Genomic DNA, 21933 nt, shown 5'->3' with positions numbered 1-21933 from the left:
AGCTGTTTAAAATGTTCTTTTCTGTCCCTTTAACTTATGTTTAAACATTGTTTTCTTTATCAGGCTAATCTTTTTTTTTTTTAGCACCATGAAAATAAACCTTTCCTGTCTTGATGAGAGTTTTAACTATAAAACATATGCTGTTTCTCTGCTATAGATAAATGTGATCTGCACAGTGCCAAAAATGTTATAAACATCTTACAATTGGCAAGAGACTCCTACACATTATGGGCTAGATTACGAATGGAGAGCTAACAGTTACATGCGAGCGAAAAAGGGTCTATCGTGGGTGTTTGCATGTGTCTGGTTGAAAGTATGTGTGTGTGTGTGTGTGTGTGTGTGTGTATTTATGAATAGATAGAACATATTCTGCTATGTGAAGAACATTGGAAAATGAAATATTTATATTTTCCAGTAGGTTTAGCGCACTTGAGAATATGCAATCAGTTTGCGCACGAGTAGGGTGTTAGATTTTTTCAACTTTTTTGCTCCATTTACGTCTATGAGGGAATATGTTATCGTGAGCACAATATTCTAAGCTTGTCGGTTTAGCACGAAAAACAGTTTTCTTTCAACTTTTAATACGAGTGCTACCCAACAAATGCAAAAAGCTTACTTCTAGTGGAGTTAAAGGATTAGTATGCTCAAAGTTTGTTTTGATGTTGATGTAAGCATTCACAATGAATATGTAAACCGTTACTTATGACATGGAATCGAATTATAATTTTGTAAAATAATAAAAAAGTTTTACTTAGCATATTTATGATGCAATCAGGGATCACCCTTACAGAAGGGCAGAGTCAACACACTTTGCAGCATGCCCTCGCAGTGCCTCATATCCTATCAGTGTGGTTTATGTAGATTTTTTCACGCATGCCCCCATTACAATCACACATGCACTTAGGTGTGACGTGCACGCCCACGGCATCCCCCTCGCATGCTTTGATGCCACCGTGAGGATTAGCGCATGCACACTACACTGAGGGTAGCGAGAACCGAGTGGCCGCATGTATAGAAAATGTTCTTATAGGTAAAGATTAGAGTTTTAAAACTGAGATTTTAAATAATTTTTTACTAATAAGTAAAAAGATTCTCACTCATTGTTCAGCACTATTATCATTAACTATTCATGACATTTCATTTAAAATTAGAATTTTTTTTGGTTAAACTGTCCCCTTTTTAAAGCTTTAGCAGTAGAGTTAAATAACTCTCTACTTGTAATATGGTCCTATATTGGTTTGATGTGTCTCGTTCTCACTGTATTTCTCCTATGTTAGGTGATGGGGACATGGATATATATTTTCCTTTAGAACGTGGGCAACAGAAATAAATCTCAGCAGGGTCTGAATCTTCTAGGTGCTTTATGTTCTTGGCATAAGATAAAACTGATTTCACTGTTGCTGTGCATCAAAAACAATCAAAACAACAGATTGTCACTCAAAATGTGATAAAAAACTGCAACCAGCCAATTGTAAACATAAAACGTTACATAAAAAAATAGAGCTTTTTGACTGTCAATATATTAACTTATAAATTCCTGTTGAAATGAAGACCTATTCTCATTTATAAGCTAGGACATAAAGCCTCTGTGGTTAAAGGGACAGTCTACTCCAGAATTTGTGTTGTTTAAAAAGATATATAATCCCTCTATTACCCATTCCCCAGTTTTACATAACCAACACGGTTACATTAATATACTTTTACCTCTGTGTTTACCTTGTATATAAGCCTCGGCAGACTACCCCCTTATTTTAGTTCTTTTGACAGACTTGCATTTTAGCCAATCAGTGCTGACTCCTAGGTAACTCCACGTGCGTGAGCACAATGTTATCTGTAAGGCACACATGAACTAGCGTCCTCTAGCTGTGAAAAACTGTCAAGTAGCGGCCTTCAAGGGCTTAGAAAATAGCATATGAGCCTACCTAGGTTAAGCTTTCAACAAAGAATACCAAGAGAACAAAGCAAATTTGATGATAAAAGTAAATTGGAAAGTTGTTTAAAATCGAAAGGCCCTATCTAAATCATGAAAGTTTAATTTTGACTAGACTGTCCCTTTAAAGGAAAGCATTAGTTCTTCTATCATTTCTTTTATATTTGTCATCTTGAATATTTTCTATTCTTCATTGTTTCTTGAAGTTTGTTTAAAAAAAAGTACCTTTAAATATGCTTGTAATGCCATTGGTAGTACTTTGAGCCCAATTTATTAAAGAGCAAGTAGGCAATGCTTCCAGCCAGGGAATCTGTCAGCTCACGCGTCAGGACTAATAAAGTAGAAATTGTAGCCCACAGATAAATTGCATAATAGAGAGCAGAGCTTGTCAATCTTCTCAAAGCAGTAGGGACTTGTAGTTTCTCTGCACTGGCGGAGTGCGGAACAGTTTCCTTCTTCGGGTCTGCCACTATCATAGGACTTGACAGAGCAGATTTAAGGGGAAAAAAAAGAAGGCTGATCCATTTTGCAATGAAGTGGCATTTGAATTAAGGAAGAGAATTACTCCTTATATCAGAATTCCACAGCAACCAGTGTCTGGTGCACCATATGGAAGTTTACAAGAACACTTTTATTAACATTTGCAAGAGCACTAGATGCCCACAGTATTCTTAATCCCTTAGGGCTGCATACACTTGCATTACCTGCTAGGTATGCTCTTTAACAAAGAGTACCATGAGAACAAAGTAAATTTTATAATAGAAGCAAATTGAAAAACGTTTAAAAAATTGTATTGAATCATGAAAGTAGAATTTTGGGTTTCCCTTTCGCACATTGATAATTATGGATCCAAGGTTATAAAATCTATAAAATGTTTTTTCCCCATTACATTTTCACCAAATGGCCACCTCCCAAAAGCTCCCTAATTAAAATGTATTTAAGATGCCAGCATTGTAAATGCAACCCTTGGTGCTTTTAGTAGAGCCAGATAGGCTCTTACTGGGAAAAATGTAATTAATTTTGTGAGGAGGATAAGAGCCTGTACTGGCTTCTAATCCCCTAGTGCAATGGCTCTCAAACCAAGTGACCTCAAGACCTGGTAAATTTTAGCTGGATGTCTCCAGGGCCTGGTAGTCAAATATATATATGTGTGTACTGTACACACATATATATATATTATATATATATATATATATATATATATATATATATATATATTGGTGTCAGTGGGATGGTATGAGTTACTTGCCTGCGTGGTCTAGGTGCAGTCCCATCTTCTCCTTGTCCTACTACTGAGCTGCTGCTACATCTGCACAGCGCACGCTCACACATGTGCAAGGGCTGTCTAAGCATGCAGCTGGGGAATGTCAGGTCGAGGCCCACCAGAAGGGCCATCACGGCCCGGTACTGGGCAGTGGCCTGGCTGTTGAGAAACCAGACCTATATAACATTTTTGGCTGGGTAATCACAGGATCCCCAGTGGGATCTACATCTTATTGCTTCAGGGATTTAATTTTAATTTTATTACAGGATTGTGGTCACTCAAATTTCTCCCTAAATCAGCATCAAGAGCCCCCAACTTAATTAATTAATCTATAAACCACCTTTATCCCCCATTGCATTATTCACTGGTCACCTGCTTCTTCACCCCAGCCAGGAAATGACCTAATATGAGACTTTCACCAATCAGTTCTCAACCTAACAATCCCCCACTGAATGTACCCCACCCCCTAGCTTGATGGATTCAGCCTCTTCTAGGTTAGGCCAATCATATATTCAACTTTAAGAATAAATGACCATGTGGGAGACATCATCTTCATTCATATAAATGGTTGCAAAAGCTTTATTGGTTAAGTAATCTTTTCTCCCTGCACACAATAAAACCTGTATACAGAAAGGTAAAACACTATGTTGCCAATAAATGCAGCTAATATAGAGACTTAATAAATAATCCTGTTTTTAAAAATAAGAAAAGCATCACACTACTTATATATGCAGTAGGGTGGAGATCTGGGCATAGTCAAAATCCACGGTACTGTTGTGAAACATCAAAGGAATCTTGGATAGAAATCCACTGGAATCACGTTATACAAATCTTTAAATACTTCTGCTTAGGTAGTCTGTTTCTTGAGGTCCTCAACCCGGGAGGCCCATTGAAAATCTGACTACAGTAAAATGTCTCATAATCAAATATAAAAGGGATATTCTTGTGTGTCTAGGGGCTGCTATGTATAGATCTGAAAGAAGTCCAAATGGATTTAAGTTGGCAGCCTGATCTTTGTAATAGCTTCATAGGGGCCACATTCTTTTTTATTCCTCTGTGGCAACATCCTAATTCAGACTCTAAAGGGCTACAAATCACATTAACAAAGGCTAAACATTGTAGACACAGAACTGAAGCTGACAGGAATGAGACTGCATTTGTACATGTAGGAGATGAGTTCAGTTCAGTTAAAGGAAAGACAAACACCAATAACCAATCAAATTTGAACTATATCCTTTAAAACCCTAGTATGGATGCGCATTGGTTGAGTAAGCTGTTATGTTAAGTGAAATGTACGTCAAATCAGCCACTCGTCACCAGAAAGGGTAATCACATGATCATTCTGCTCACACACAAAAGGCAGCAATTAGGAATCTGTATGATATTTATGATTACTCCTTCAAGTGGTTGTACATTGATTATCTTTGTGATTCCCAGAGTGCCTTTTAACTTTTAACTTTTTATGGACTTTTTGTATTATTTTATGCAATAAATATTACTGACTGTAGTGTTTGTACTGTTCTTTTACCTTAGAGCTGTCGTAGGTCTTTACTGATGTGAGTAACATTTTGGCCAACTGGCTACTGTTTATTCATTCATTGAATATGTGTTTTCTTTTTTTTCTCTTTGATTTTTTTTCTCTTTCTCTTAATTTACATTTTCCTTACCATTATTCAATGCTAATATTAACTGTAGAACATTTTCTAGTAGTATTATCCCTTTGAGTGCTAAGCTGGATTTATTTATTTTTCGTTTTTTTTTTACTTTCCCCACCCCAGAACCCCAATACCGTTGAAAAGATTAGGCAATTACCTTTCCAACGGTGGGTCTTGGGGGTCTGTAGCTGCTTAGATGCCTGAGATACAGGCTTCTAAGCAGCATACCCCCTTCCCTATCTTGTCCATTGTAATTTTTAAATAAAGTTAACATCATCACTTCATTGCGCGTGACGTCACCGCACATAACGGGAAGCCCCGGCGAGATGCCTGTCACTATACAGGCCCGATCGCCGGGGTGGGAGTTGATGGGAGACCCCAGATTGCTCTGAAGGTAGGTGAGTGCTAATAATAAAATACATTTAGTACACAGATAAAAGGTTATTTATTACTAGTTATATCAATTATACTCTACACCAGATGTACAAATCGACAAAAAAGGCATATCAATTTACCATTAAAGTCTTTATGATTATGGGGCTAAAAAGCATAACTAAGGGTTTAAAATATACCCCTTTAACCTTCTTAAAGGGACATTCTACTATATAAAAATTGTAAATCAATGGAAACATGAAAATAATATTCACTCAAATTAAAATTAGTTTTAAACACAAAACTCAAATGCCAATTAAAATTCAACTCAATATCAACATATTCTATCCCAGCCAATCAACCTAGGAACCGTAACCACTGCATGTTTGCGATAAAAATCAGTTACAACAATGCAATTTGCCTTATAACATAAATACTTTTTAAAATATATCCTACCTAAATTACTATTGTCAATGTTTAAAAGCATGGTTAGCACTAATAATAACCCTTCCCAGTTATTCTATGTCTATGTAGTATGTAGTAGAAACCACACTAAGGGCCAGATTACGAGTGGAGCACAAATGTTTGTGCCCGAGCAATAAGGGGTATATTGCGAGGGTTTGGGCTTATCTGGCTCGTATTACAAGTTGAAAGTAAACTCAGTCATGTGAGCACAATTGCAATTTATGCTAGAATCATTACCGAGACTTCAAAGCTCTGGTTAACTGTTGCACAAAAAACATCAAAAATACCTTACAAAGTACAGTTACACTCATAATAACACTATCTAATAAAAATGATTTAAAACAGTATTGCACACAAAAGTTATAAAGGCTCAAAGATATGAAATCTCAGGTGTTAGAAAAAAAAGGCAAGCAAAAGGCTTTAAGATAGAGATACATACATATACATATCTAAATATGATTCTGTATGCATGCATATATGTTTATATATGAATTTACTTCAAGTACTTAGAGAGAAATGTTGAAGAGGACACAGTAGTGTTCTCTCCAAAAAGGCAGGGATTTCAGCACTCCATAATCTTATAAAATAATGAAGTCGTTGACACATTTAAAGAAATTTTATTAAATTTATTATGAGCAGGTGTTCAAAGCTTCCGCGTAACCAAACAACTTCTGGGTCCCCTAAACGAAAACCACACAAGTTAGAGTATTAATAAAAATTTAATATAAGTGCAAACAAAAAACCTACATTTAAATATACAATATGTACATTAAATGCATAGTTAAAGCTGGCCAGCTCACTGTGAGTAAAACACGATGCAAATAGTATCCTGAAAATGGACTAATGAATTATAAAGCAACACCCCTACCAGCGGGTAGCCCTGTATAACCACAGGAATCTGCTACCATGGATAATAATGGGGACCCATGCAAAATAGCTCAAGTTACAAAAGTGATAATGGCAACACCTCACTCAGGGGATAACCCAATTGAAATTTGAAACTTGTTACCTTAAGAATAAGCAGAGGATCTATGCCAGTCACTTATATATATAAAAATGTAGTAAATAAACAGCAAATAATTACATGCTTCACATTTTACACTCTATGTTTGAAAAACAACACCCCCACCAGAGGGTAGCACCAATGTTACAAAAAGGTACCTGCTACCTTGGTACTACTTGGGGATCTATGTTTCTCTAATAATAGATGTGTAATCACAGCATTTATAGAAACCACATATATAAAGCAAGCAGAATAAGCTATTAAGGAATTCAGCGATAAGAAACTCTTCTATTCCGCTGCAGCCTTGTTAAAGCTGTAATGTGTGCAGTTTAATATTTTTCATTAATCCCAGACAGTACATTCCATTTTTGACTCGTAAGTCCATGAATACGTTACAAATGACATCTGGCGCTTGAAATCCTCCTCCTTTTTAGGGTAATGTAAGTTTGAATGCGATGCCTGCTTGCTGCTGTGGTTAGGGAGCTTTGTTTGCATCGAATAGCACTCTGTGGCTGGATCTCAGCTGTGCAAAATGACGTCACACGCCAACAGCCGTTTCACCCCCCATGTGACCAAACGTCATTGGGCCTTCCTCAGGGCGTATACTTAGCAGTTCCATGTGTGTTCTATTTAAACTCAGCCCATGATTCGGATTGGTGAAAATATCTTAAGTGAAATTGAAACAGTGTATATTATTATTACTCAGATATAAAGAACAAAGCCATTAGTTCTCACATTAGCCATAGTCTAAGCAACTTTATGTTAAGATGTTATAACGACTTAAATAATTTTAAGTCAATACAAAGAATTGTTTGCACTTATCTTATGAATATTTGCCTCCAGCAAGGCAGTTCCGTGCAAAATAAGCAATGAGAGGCAGAAACATTTAAGTGATTACTATCAAGAATATCAACTCTACCATAATACTAATAATCACATTCTATAATTTATAGGAAGGGGGCAAAATCTAATTTTTCATTCAATCCATTTGGTGACAAGGTTTTTAATCTAAATGTCCATGCTACTTCTTTCCAAAGCAGCAAGTTATCTATGTCGCCACCTCTACCATGTAGAGAGCATCTTTCAATGCCTATTACTTTTAAATCTTCTGTGGAACAGTTGTGGTAAAGTTTAAAATGCAGGGCTATATTACTGTTTATAGTACCTTCTTTTGCATTAGCAATGTCGTTACGATGTTCTGTGACTCTGTCTTTCAAAAAATTTCTTAGTTTTACCTGTATAGTAGAGTGGACATGGACAGTATAGCAGATATATTACATTATCAGATTTACAATTAATAAATTGTCTGATTTCATATGTTTTCTCACCTGTTCTAAACTTACTAGTTTTTACAATGAACTTGAAAAAGACACAATTTCCGCATTGAAAACAACCTTGTAGCTTCTGTCGTTTTTCAAGCCAATTTTGTGCTTTTGGGTTGCGTGTAAAATCGCTCTTAACCAATTTGTCTTTTAAATTGGGAGCTCTACGTGCAACCAGTGATGGAAAATCACCCACCACACTTTTAACATTCTCATCTGAGAGTAGAAATTGCCATTTGCTTTTTAGAATCTTACGAACTTGGTTCCAGTGTCCATTATATTCGGTAATAAATCTTACCCTGTTATCTACTTTTTTCTCCTTTTTGTCAAACAACAGAGAATCTCTATTAGTTTTTAGAGCTTGATTCATCGTATATTTTACGTTACGTTTTGAATAGCCTCTTGCTTTAAATCGATTAGCCATTTCTTGTGCATGTAACTTATATTTATTCCTGCTGGAACAATTTCTCAGAAGTCTGAGAAATTGTCCAGTAGGAATTCCTCTAATAAGGGACGGTGGGTGATGACTGGAAGCAATTAGTAGTGTATTAGTTGCAGTACTTTTTCTGTAGATTTCTGTAGTAAACTTATTACCTTCTTTTTTGATTTTAATATCTAGAAACGGTAATTCTGATGTGCTATATTCATACGTAAGAAAAATATTGAAATTGTTTTTATTCAGATTAGATACAAATTCTTTCAAAAGGTCTACAGACCCTCTCCAAAGTATGAATATGTCGTCCACATACCGACGCCATACTAATACTGAAGAGGCTATCAATTCATTAAAGTCTTCAAAAACAGTAAGAAGTTCCCATAAACCTAGGTGTAGACATGCATATGATGGGGCGCATGTCACCACCATCGCTGTACCTCTTATTTGTTTGTAAAATTTATTATCAAACTTAAACACATTATTTTCTAAAATAAACTTTAAAAGTCTAATTAGAAATTCAGTATGTTTGTCAAATTGACCACCTCTAGATTCAAGAAAGTGTTGTGCAGCTGCAATTCCTAATGAGTGGGGGATTGAAGAGTAGAGTGCCTCTACATCCAATGATACTAGTAGAGTTTCTTCATCTACTTCTATCCCATCTAATTGTCTTAATAAGTCAGTAGTATCTTGTACAAATGTGGGTAGAGACGACACAAATGGTTTTAGATAGCTGTCCACATAGTTACCAATATGTTCGGTAATGCTACCAATCCCCAAAATTATGGGGCGTCCGGGGGGATCCTGCATATTTTTATGTAGCTTTGGAATGTAGTAAAAAACTGGTATTTTTGGAAATGTTATATATAGGTAGTCAAACTCTTTTTTACTGATAATACCATCCTTTCGTTATATATATAAGTGACTGGCATAGATCCTCTGGTTATTCTCAAGGTAACAAGTTTCCAATTTCAATTGGGTTATCCCCTGAGTGAGGTGTTGCCATTATCACTTTTGTAACTTGAGCTATTTTGCATGGGTCCCCATTATTATCCATGGTAGCAGATTCCTGTGGTTACACAGGGCTACCCGCTGGTAGGGGTGTTGCTTTATAATTCATTAGTCCATTTTCAGGATACTATTTGCATCGTGTTTTACTCACAGTGAGCTGGCCAGCTTTAACTATGCATTTAATGTACATATTGTATATTGAAATGTAGGTTTTTTGTTTGCACAAATATTACATTTTTATTAATACTCTAACTTGTGTGGTTTTCGTTTAGGGGACCCAGAAGTTGTTTGGTTACGCGGAAGCTTTGAACACCTGCTCATAATAAATTTAATAAAATTTCTTTAAATGTGTCAACGACTTAATTATTTTATAAGATTATGGAGTGCTGAAATCCCTGCCTTTTTGGAGAGAACACTACTGTGTCCTCTTCAACATTTCTCTCTAAGTACTTGAAGTAAATTCATGTGTGTTACAGGGTCTGCACCCAAATAATAAATAACAAATTGTCAAGTAGATTTTTGGTACCTTCTCCCTAATAAATATAGTGCATTATGTTTATATATGACTGTACATATATATATATATGTATTTACATACATATATACACATATAAACACATAAATACATATGTACACACTTATAGACATACAGTATATATATATAAGCGCATCGGAGCCCTATGCAGTTAAGTAGATTAAAACATGTAAAAGCATATTTATGCAATATTCATATTTTATAAAGGCTTTAACTATGTATTTACTGTAAATATTTCACATTTCAATGTTCTGCACATGGCAGAATATGTTCAATGTATTTATAAATTGATATTCCTATATGTCTTTATATATCTATACCTATATATAATCATCTTTATAATCATCTATATATATATATATATATATATATATATATATATATATATATATATATATACAGTATATATACAGTGTATATATATATATATATATATATATATATAAGGCAAGCAGGAAACAGCACTCACTGGACTTAGTAAATAGGTAAATTTATTCAGTAACGTTTCAGGGAATGCAGACTGATGAAGGGGAGCATTCACCAAAACGTTTTCTGCATAAATTTACCTATTTACTAAGTCCAGTGAGTGCTGTTTCCTGCTTGCCTTATCTTACTCTTACTCTAGCACCCTGTAATGTAAAGAACTGTTTGTGAGAGTGCACCTGTCTCACGTTGTGTGTATATATATATATATATATATATATATATAGGTATAGATACATATTGTACCAAAATACCATCAGATATTTGTAGAAATATGTATTTATGAATTAATAGCACATATGTTGTTATGTATAGAACACTTAAAAATGAGTGAGAGTGGGGTCTTATGTCTTTTTTCCCACTTTTTGTCTCCATTGACTTCTAGGGGGCAATACATGAACATGCACGCAATATTCTATCTTCTTAATTCTAGCACAATTAATGCTCAAGCAGGAGCAATAATTTGCGCTCCACTCAAAATTTGTCCCTAAATCTTCTTTCAGATCCTGGCATGTTATTGTGATTTACCATTATCCCTTTATTCATACAGAGTATAATGATTTCAGATGTTAATGATGTTACACATACTACAGCAATACTATTGTTATAAAAGGGACACCATCTCACTGTATTTTACACTAGAAAGGAATCATGCCAGATAAATGATATGGGAACTAACTTTAATCTGCATGAGGTACAAAGACCTATAAATATTTCTATCCATCTAACGTAAAATAAAATTATTTATATATAAAAGTACTAGAATCATAATATTGTTTACTTACTTTTGACACCAGACATCCTTGCCTTTAAATACTATGGACCAGATTACAAATAGAGTGTAAACATCATTGGGGCCCAGTCCATACCATTTGCATTTTTGTGCTGGTATTATAAGTGTGTAATACATTATTCATGTTGGATAACACAGATGCATACAAACAAGGTCACATATCTATCACCTCCCTGAATTAGACAAGGTTTAAAATCTATTGTCTCAGCTGGATGATATGATGTTTTCATATACTGCTAACAACAGTGAATATCTACCAGAGATGTTTGTTCTGTCAACACATTGGGACTTAATTTAATCAGATCAACATTAAAAACAAAAGTTAAAAGAAACTACATAGTGGAAACAAAATAATGAAGAATAATTATCTATATAATGAAAAAGAAGAAGTCCGGACTGACAACACCCAGCTCAAACCGTTTAACCTAAGAACGTGAAATTTGGAAGGTACATTGTTTTTATGGTATAGTCACCCACTGAGGAAGGATTTTGGAAAATTTTGTCTCTAAGGGGGTAAAAAAGGGGGAAGCATATTTATATGAAGATGCCTATAACGAAACCCAAGCATGTTACAGACATGAAAATTGGTATTTACATTCTCCTTTAAAAATAAAGAAACACGTGTTTTACCATAAAAAGTAGAAATTATTATTTAAAATCTTCATTATAAAGTAAGTTTGCATGCCAAATTTCTTGTTCCTAACGTCAGTAACAATTCAAGATATGGATATCACTAAAAAAAATAATAGTCTTTTTTCACATCTGACAGTTGAGTTATAATATATATTTACAATTTATATTACAGTAATTGTAAACAGAATAATAACAACATATATTTAATGTGACGAACAGGCACACACGTGAGGGCACACGTGTTGTGAGTGGTCGCGTTTTGTCTGTCTCATTCTCTGTTTGTAATTACAACACTAAAGAATTCCTGGACGCATAACAATGGAACAACTATCTTTGTATTGTAGCCAATATGCCCCTAACTAACGACTGCAATAAACATTGCTTATTACGTTAACACTCCAACCTGTAAATTATATTTCGTAGATTTTGGACAAAAAAAAACTCATGTTTCTTTTAATAACAATTGTATCAAATCAAAAAATCCTCATGAATGAAGCCTCAGGCAACAGCTAGTAAGCAATATATTTTCACACATTATTACACCTTTTTGGGTGTGAAGTCGATTAGTATATTTGTGTGTCATAAGGAAGGAAGCAACTTTTACAATGTTTTCAGCTATACACATTATGGCCTCCTAGACCATTGTTTTTTAACCTTGGTCTTCAAATACCCCCAACAGGTCAGGTTTTTGCTATAGCTGAACCAGTGCACAGATGACATAATCAATGATGGGTGAGAAGTGGTTAGTAACCATGGTTACTGATCAGATGATTACTTCACCTGTGCACCTGGCCTGTTGGGGGTACCTGAGGACCGCTGTTGAGAAACACCGGCCTAGACTACAAGTGGAGCAAGCAAATATATTAGCACTATTGTGCATTAACATCACTCAAGCACAATCAATACCAGTTTTATTTCTGCACACATTACAAGTTATTTTTTATAATTCAGTCATGAACAGTCCAGAGCGTGATAACATCTGCATGACGGATAGCGCAGGTACACAATATCTGTCACATAATAGAGAGTTCTGTGCTATACTATTTTAATAAAACTAAATTATTTAACACTTTCATACACACACACACACATATATACAGTATGTACATACACACATAAATATATATATATATATATACACATACACGCACAAACACAAATACACACATACACATATATATGAACATACACACACATAAATATATATATACATATATACACACATACATACACACATACATACATACACATATATATATATGTACATACACACATACAGGAACAAAGGGAAGTCAAACCCAGCTCTTTAAAAAGTAATTTTTATTGAAGATCGAAAGTTAAAATCCGGAGAACAACAGCACAGCACACATGTGACACACATCAGTGTAGTGCAGCACAACTGGCTTACGGGTTACCTTACACACACCTTTACTTGGTTACCTTACACACACCTTTAAATCACATTAAAATCAACCATATTGGTTGGAAACCTCAACACCTACAATGCAATGCCAAATTTCAATTGGTTATTTACATGTTACACCTGTGGCTGAATTAATCTAATACACCAGGACAGTTTATGGAAGTGACACAATAAACAAGACTTAGTCATGTGTAAATAACATAGGGCAACAAATAACAGGTTACAAAGAAGGGCATTGTAAAAATGGAAATTGATGGGTACACACAATATACACAAACACACACACACACACACACACACATACATATATATATATATATATATATATATATATGACAAACACTGGACTTTAAGAATGCCTGGGACAAGCATAAGGCTAGATAAGTTTATACTTTTAATATCAGGCAGACTTGCTGGGCCTATGGCTCTTATCTGCCGTCAATATCTATGTTTTTATACACACATAGACACACATTATATACACACACACATATATATATATATATATATATATATATATGTACACATAGATATACACACACACACACATATATACTGTGTATATATATATATATATATACAGTGGGGGAAAAAAGTATTTAGTCAGCCACCAATTGTGCAAGTTCTCCCACTTAAGAATATGATAGAGGCCTGTAATTTTCATCATAGGTATACCTCAACTATGAGAGACAAAATGTGGAAACAAATCCAGACAATCACATTGTCTGATTTGGAAATAATTTATTTGCAAATTATGGTGGAAAATAAGTATTTGGTCACCTACAAACAAGCAAGATTTCTGGCTCTCACAGACCTGTATCTTCTTCTTTAAGAGGCTCATCTGTCCTCCACTCATTACCTGTATTAATGGCACCTGTTTGAACTTGTTATCAGTATAAAAAACACCTGTCCACAACCTCAAATAGTCACACTCCAACTCCACTATGGTGAAGACGAAAGAGCTGTTAAAGGACACCAGAAACAAAATTGTAGACCTGCACCAGGCTGGGAAGACTAAATCTGCAATAGGCAAGCAGCTTGGTATGAAGAAATCAACTGTGGGAGCAATAATTAGAAAATGGAAGACATACAAGACCACTGATAATCTCCCTCGATCTGGGGCTCCACGCAAGATCTCACCCCGTGGGGTCAAAATGATCACAAGAACGGTGATCAAACATCCCAGAACAACACGGGGGGACCTAGTGAATGACCTGCAGAGAGCTGGGACCAACGTAACAAAGGCTACAATCAGTAACACACTACGCCGCCAGGGACTCAGATCCTGCAGTGCCAGACCTGTCCCCCTGCTTAAGCCAGTACATGTCTGGGCCTGTCTGAAGTATGCTAGAGAGCATTTGGATGATCCAGAAGCGGTTTGGGAGAATGTCATATGGTCAGATTAAACCAAAGTAGAACTGTTTGGTAGAAACACAATTTGTCGTGTTTGGAGGAGAGAGAACACCATACCTACTGTGAAGCATGGGGGTGGCAACATCATGCTTTGGGGCTGTTTCTCTGCAAAGGGAACAGGACGACTGACCCGTGTACATGAAAGAATGAATGGGGCCATGTATCGTGAGATTTGAAGTGCAAACCTCCTTCCATCAGCAAGGGCATTGAAGATGAAATGTGGCTGGGTCTTTCAGCATGACAATGATCCCAAACACACCGCCCGGGCAATGAAGGAGTGGTTTCGTAAGAAGCATTTCAAGGTCCTGGAGTGGCCTAGCCAGTCCCCAGATCTCAACCCCATAGAAAACCTTTGGAGGGATTTGAAAGTCCGTGTTGCCCAGCGACAGCCCCAAAACATCACTGCTCTAGAGGAGATCTGCATGCAGGAATGGGCCAACATACCAGCAACAGTGTGTGACAACCTTGTGAAGACTTACAGAAAACGTTTGACCTCTGTCATTGCCAATAAAGGATATATAACAAAGTATTGAGATGAACTTTTGATATTGACCAAATACTTATTTTCCACCATAATTTGCAAATAAATTCTTTCCAAATCAGACAATGTGATTGTCTGGATTTGTTTCCACATTTTGTCTCTCATAGTTGAGGTATACCTATGATGAAAATTACAGGCCTCTCTCATCTTCTTAAGTGGGAGAACTTGCACAATTGGTGGCTGACTAAATACTTTTTTTCCCCACTGTATATACATACACACACACATATATATATAAAAATATAATATATATACAGTACATACACACAAATAAATATATATACACATACACACACAAACCCAAATATACACTTACACATATATAACTGTACAAACCCACATACATATATATATATGTATATATATATATATATATACACACACACATAGATAAACACACATGCACGCACACATATATATTTACATATACACAAACACACACATTATATCCACATACACACACACACATACCTATATATATATATATATATATATATATATATATATATATATATAAAAACACATAGATATATTTTTGGCGTATGGAGGGGCACAGAGGAGTCCCTAGAGTCGTTTGTTGAAGAACTCAATCACTGCACAGGCTGCCTTAAATTTACCCTTAATTATTCTAGAAATAGAGTGAGTTATCTGGATACATGGGTATACAAACAATCTGGTAATTTGGTTACTGATCTTTATTGTAAATCAACAGATCGTAACACAATATTACATCATGAGAGTTTTCATCCTGAGCGAGTGTTTAAATCAATTCCCAAAAGCCAGTTTTTAAGGACAGCTAGAAATGTAAAAGAACCAAGATTGCAGGAAAAAAGAATGAAACAAATGGCCAAGAAATTTTGCAATAGAGGCTATCCTTTATCTATCATTGAGAAATGTGAACAGACAGTTAAAGAAGAGAGAACAGGGATTAAAAAAGATAAAATAAAAAATCAGCTGATTTTCACTTCAGAATATAATCAGTACAGTGAATATATCTCTAAGATAATAAGAAAGCATTGGTATCTATTGGAGAGGACTAACCCTACCATTAGGGAATTTCAACAACCCCCCATCAGTTCATATAAAAGGGTTAAAAATATAAGAGATTTTGTAGTGAAAGCAGATATTGGCAGTAATAAAAAAGATCCAGTTAACTATCTGACAACTGCAAACAAGGGATCATACCCCTGTCTACATTGTTCTCAATGTAACTCAATGATAAAGGGTAAAAATGTTGCACAAATTAATGACACTAAAAAGAGAGAAATCAATGGCCTCTTCACCTGTGATACTAATTATGTTGTATATATGTTGAAATGCCCATGTGGGTGGGGCTATGTAGGGGAGACAATTAACCCCATCAGGGACAGAATAAGTGCACACAAGTCCTCTATAAGATGCAAGGATATGACATTACCTGTCTCATCACATTTTATAACAGCAGGGCACACTGTTAGTCAGTTAAGGTTTCAGGTCATAGACCATATTCCTAAACCAAGGAGAGGAGGCAATAGAGAGTTGCTACTTAAAAAGAAAGAAGTATGGTGGATAAAAAATCTGAAAACACTATATCCAAATGGATTAAACAAGGATTATGATCTACATTTGTTTTTATAATTGTTTTTAAATTCCTGTGTATAAAAAGTGTGGATATGTGTCTATTTGTAATATATTATAAAGAAACATATATGACATACCACATAAGCATACATTTAAGTGTTGAGAAATAAATGTTTATTAAAAAATAACAAAGTTGAAAAGTTTAGTCAGAACCTTACCAGTTGGGGATACCAACATGAGCTAAGTGCATGTAAAATTCTGTAATTAACTAAGCCACACCCTATACACAGGTGTACATAAGGGAGATGTTTGTTCTTAATCTATAGCATGAGGAAGGGCCCAAGAGGCTCGAAATGTCGCTGTATTTTATCCTAAAATGTTACTTTAATAAAGAAGAAGTGTTTTAAAGAAAAAGTGCTGTTGCCATTGTCTACTTTGGAAATTGTATATGGGAGCATGGCAGGCCTCCAAGGCAAACATGCACTGCAAAGGTAAACCTACTAGAAGCTATGCCCAGTGAAGGGGTACCCAAGAAAGTGCTGGACTTACCACTATATTTGGTTATATATATATATATATATATATATATATATTTATATATATATTGTTTTATATTAAACTAACAGCACCAAAGATATTAGTACTCTGCAGGTTCTCTTGTTCCTGCCTTATTTTACTTTTTGGCAGAAAAAAGGTGCACGGAGATTGTGATTATTTTAATGTAACATATAAAGTTGGGAAAATAATAAAGGATTAGATATAGATAGAAAAACTAGAAATAAGAAAAAGCCAATCCTATCCAGCACTAGAACAATTCCTGCTAATCAAATATTTCACAACCTTTGAGATCAGGGTTAGACTATAGATTGACAGATCTATTCCTTTCTAAAAAGAACAATTTACCAAGAAAGTATACTTATTACATATTTATTTGCCAAACAATATTCTGAATTAAAGGCAATAAAATAACATGTATCCTATATCTATATATACAAATGAGGATTAATTGCACCATACAAAAATGGTTAATAATTTGAGTCCCAATATAATAAGTTCCTTTTGGAACTGGGGATCCCCAGAGCTGATTATAAATGTTTCCGTTGCCACTTTAAGGATACTTAAACATGATACTTTGATACTATGTTTCCGTTGCCACTTTATGGATACTTAGACATGGGGGTCGATCCAATATAAATCGTCGCCCGCAAAAGCCGGCGACGCCAATATTTGCGCGGGTTTGGTATCACATATACGGCGTAACCTAGAAGTTACGCCCGTATATTTCTGCCGTCGCCCGCAGTTTTTTGGGCCATAGGCAGGTATACCAAACCCGCGCAGTTTGGTATCCAATATGCAGCGTAAGGACTTACGTGGTGAAAATGGAGAAAACTTACTCCATTTTCACCTCGCCACAAAAAGCAGCCGTAAGAAGCCTTACGCTGACTATTGGAGCCCCGTAACTTCCTAAACTGGCTGCTAAAATAAACCTAACACCTAACGCATGCGCAATGTCTATCTCCCTGTCAACCGCGATCTTCTAAAATAAACCTAACACCTAACGCATGCGCAATGTCTATCTCCCTGTCAACCGCGATCTTCTAAAATAAACCTAACACCTAACGCATGCGCAATGTCTATCTCCCTGTCAACCGCGATCCACCCCCCCCCCCCCCGAAATCCCTAATAAAGTTATTACCCCCTAAACCGCCGCTTCCGGACCCCGCCGCCATCTACATAAACTAACCCCCTACTGTGAGCCCCTAAAACCGCCGCCATCTACCTTATCTATCCCCTAATTAGAACCCCTTACACCGCTGTCATCTACCTTATCTATCCCGTAATCTGACCCCTTACACCGCCGCCACCTATATAAAAATTATTAACCCCTAATTTAATCTACCTACCCCGCCGCCAGCTATGTTATCTATATTAACCCTAAGTATATTATAGTTAATATAGGTATTACATTATATATATTAACTATATTAACCCTAATTATATTAGGGTTAATATAGTTAATATAGTTATTATAGTATTTATATTAACTATATTAACTCTATCTAACCCTAACACCCCTAACTAAATTTATATTAAATTAATCTAATTCATTTATAAACTAAAATATTCCTATTTAAATCTAAATACTTACCTATAAAATAAACCCTAAGATAGCTACAATATAATTAATAATTACATTGTAGCTATGTTAGGGTTAATATTTATTTTACAGGTAAATTGTTAATTATTTTAACTAGGTATAATAGATATTAAATAGTTATTAACTATTTAATATCTACCTAGTTAAAATAATTACCCAATTACCTGTAAAATAAATCCTAACCTAAGTTACAAATACACCTACACTATCAATAAATTTAATAAACTACAAACATCTATCTAAAAATACAATTAAATTAACTAAACTAAATTACAAAAAAAAACAAACACTAAATTACAAAAAATAAAAAAAAGATTACAAGATTTTTAAGCTAATTACACCTATTCTAAGCCCCCTAATAAAATAATAAACCCCCAAAATAAAAAAAATTCCCTGCCCTATTCTAAATTAAACAAATTTCAAAGCTCTTTACCTTACCAGCCCTTAAAAGGGCCTTTTGTGGGGCATGCCTCAAAGAATTCAGCTCTTTTGCATACAACAAATACAATCCCCCCCCCCCCCATTACAACCCACCACCCACATACCCCTATTCTAAAACCACCCAAACCCCCCTTAAAAAAGCCTAACACTACCCCCCTGAAGATCTCCCTACCTTGTCTTCACCACACCTGGACAAACTCCTGATCCGATCCGGGCGATGTCTTCCTCCAAGTGGCAAAGAAGAATTCTTCCTCCGGCGATGTCTTCCTCCAAGCGGCAAAGAAGAATTCTTCCTCCGGCGACGTCTTCCTCCAAGCGGCAGCAAAGTCTTCATTCTTCCGGCGGCATCTTCAATCTTCTTTCTTCGCTCCGCCGCCGCGGAGCATCCATCCAGGCCGACGACTGAACGACGAATGAGGTACCTTTAAATGACGTCATCCAAGATGGCGTCCGCCGAATTCCGATTGGCTGATAGGATTCTATCAGCCAATCGGAATTAAGTTAAAAAAATCTGATTGGCTGATTGAATCAGCCAATCAGATTCAAGTTCAATCCGATTGGCTGATCCAATCAGCCAATCAGATTGAGCTCGCATTCTATTGGCTGATCGGAACAGCCAATAGAATGCGAGCTCAATCTGATTGGCTGATTGGATCAGCCAATCGGATTGAACTTGAATCTGATTGGCTGATTCAATCAGCCAATCAGATTTGTTTAACTTAATTCCGATTGGCTGATAGAATCCTATCAGCCAATCGGAATTCGGCGGACGCCATCTTGGATGACGTCATTTAAAGGTACCTCATTCGTCGTTCAGTCGTCGGCCTGGATGGATGCTCCGCGGCGGCGGAGCGAAGAAAGAAGATTGAAGATGCCGCCGGAAGAATGAAGACTTTGCTGCCGCTTGGAGGAAGACGTCGCCGGAGGAAGAATTCTTCTTTGCCGCTTGGAGGAAGACATCGCCGGAGGAAGAATTCTTCTTTGCCGCTTGGAGGAAGACATCGCCCGGATCGGATCAGGAGTTCGTCCCGGTGTGGTGAAGACAAGGTAGGGAGATCTTCAGGGGGGTAGTGTTAGGCTTTTTTAAGGGGGGTTTGGGTGGTTTTAGAATAGGGGTATGTGGGTGGTGGGTTGTAATGGGGGGGGGATTGTATTTGTTGTATGCAAAAGAGCTGAATTCTTTGGGGCATGCCCCACAAAAGGCCCTTTTAAGGGCTGGTAAGGTAAAGAGCTTTGAAATTTGTTTAATTTAGAATAGGGCAGGGAATTTTTTTTTATTTTGGGGGTTTATTATTTTATTAGGGGGCTTAGAATAGGTGTAATTAGCTTAAAAATCTTGTAATCTTTTTTTTATTTTTTGTAATTTAGTGTTTGTTTTTTTTTGTAATTTAGTTTAGTTAATTTAATTGTATTTTTAGATAGATGTTTGTAGTTTATTAAATTTATTGATAGTGTAGGTGAATTTGTAACTTAGGTTAGGATTTATTTTACAGGTAATTGGGTAATTATTTTAACTAGGTAGATATTAAATAGTTAATAACTATTTAATATCTATTATACCTAGTTAAAATAATTAACAATTTACCTGTAAAATAAATATTAACCCTAACATAGCTACAATGTAATTATTAATTATATTGTAGCTATCTTAGGGTTTATTTTATAGGTAAGTATTTAGATTTAAATAGGAATATTTTAGTTTATAAATTAATTAGATTAATTTAATATAAATTTAGTTAGGGGTGTTAGGGTTAGATAGAGTTAATATAGTTAATATAAATACTATAGTAACTATATTAACCCTAATATAATTAGGGTTAATATAGTTAATATATATAATGTAATACCTATATTAACTATAATATACTTAGGGTTAATATAGATAATATAGCTGGCGGCGGGGTAGGTAGATTAAATTAGGGGTTAATCATTTTAATAGAGATGGTGGCGGTGTAAGGGGCTTACATTAGGGGTTAATAATTTTAATATAGATGGCGGCGGTGTTAGGGGCTCACTTTAGGGGGTTATAGATATAATATAGCTGGCGGCGGGGTACGGGAGCGGCGTTTTAGGGGTTAATAACTTTATTAGGTTGCGGCGGGGTACGGGAGCGGCGGTTTAGGGGTTAATAGCTTTTTTATTGTTAGGATAGTGAGGGGGGATAGCGGATAGAGGGTTAGACGTGTCGGGCTTTGTTAGGGAGGCGTGTTAGACGTGTCGGGCTATGTTAGGGAGGCGTGTTAGACAGTGCGGGTGTTTTAGACTTTAGTCAGGTTTTATAGGCGCCGGCAGTTTCTAACGTGCCGCAAGTCACTGGCGACGCCAGAAATTTGTACTTGCGCAGATTTCTGGACATCGCTGGTTTGTGAGACTTACGGCACGTTAGCATCTGACGGCGACTTATATGGGATAGCTCGAGTTGCGAGCTGAAACTGCGGGCAACGCCGGTTCCCTCGCTTGCGCCGCAAACTGCGATCTATATCGGATCGCGCCCATGA

General features: G+C 36.0%; 1 protein-coding gene across 1 annotated transcript in view; it reads left to right on the top strand.

The window, feature by feature from the left end:
* TPD52L1 (TPD52 like 1) overlaps positions 1-21933 on the top strand; it is a 202365-nt gene that overhangs the window by 112726 nt on the left and 67706 nt on the right. The window lies entirely within an intron of this gene.

This window comes from Bombina bombina, chromosome 4, assembly GCF_027579735.1.
Source record: "Bombina bombina isolate aBomBom1 chromosome 4, aBomBom1.pri, whole genome shotgun sequence".
Taxonomy (NCBI): domain Eukaryota; kingdom Metazoa; phylum Chordata; class Amphibia; order Anura; family Bombinatoridae; genus Bombina; species Bombina bombina.
The sequence above is the reverse complement of the archived record's forward strand: the minus strand, read 5'-3'. Positions and strand labels throughout refer to the sequence as shown.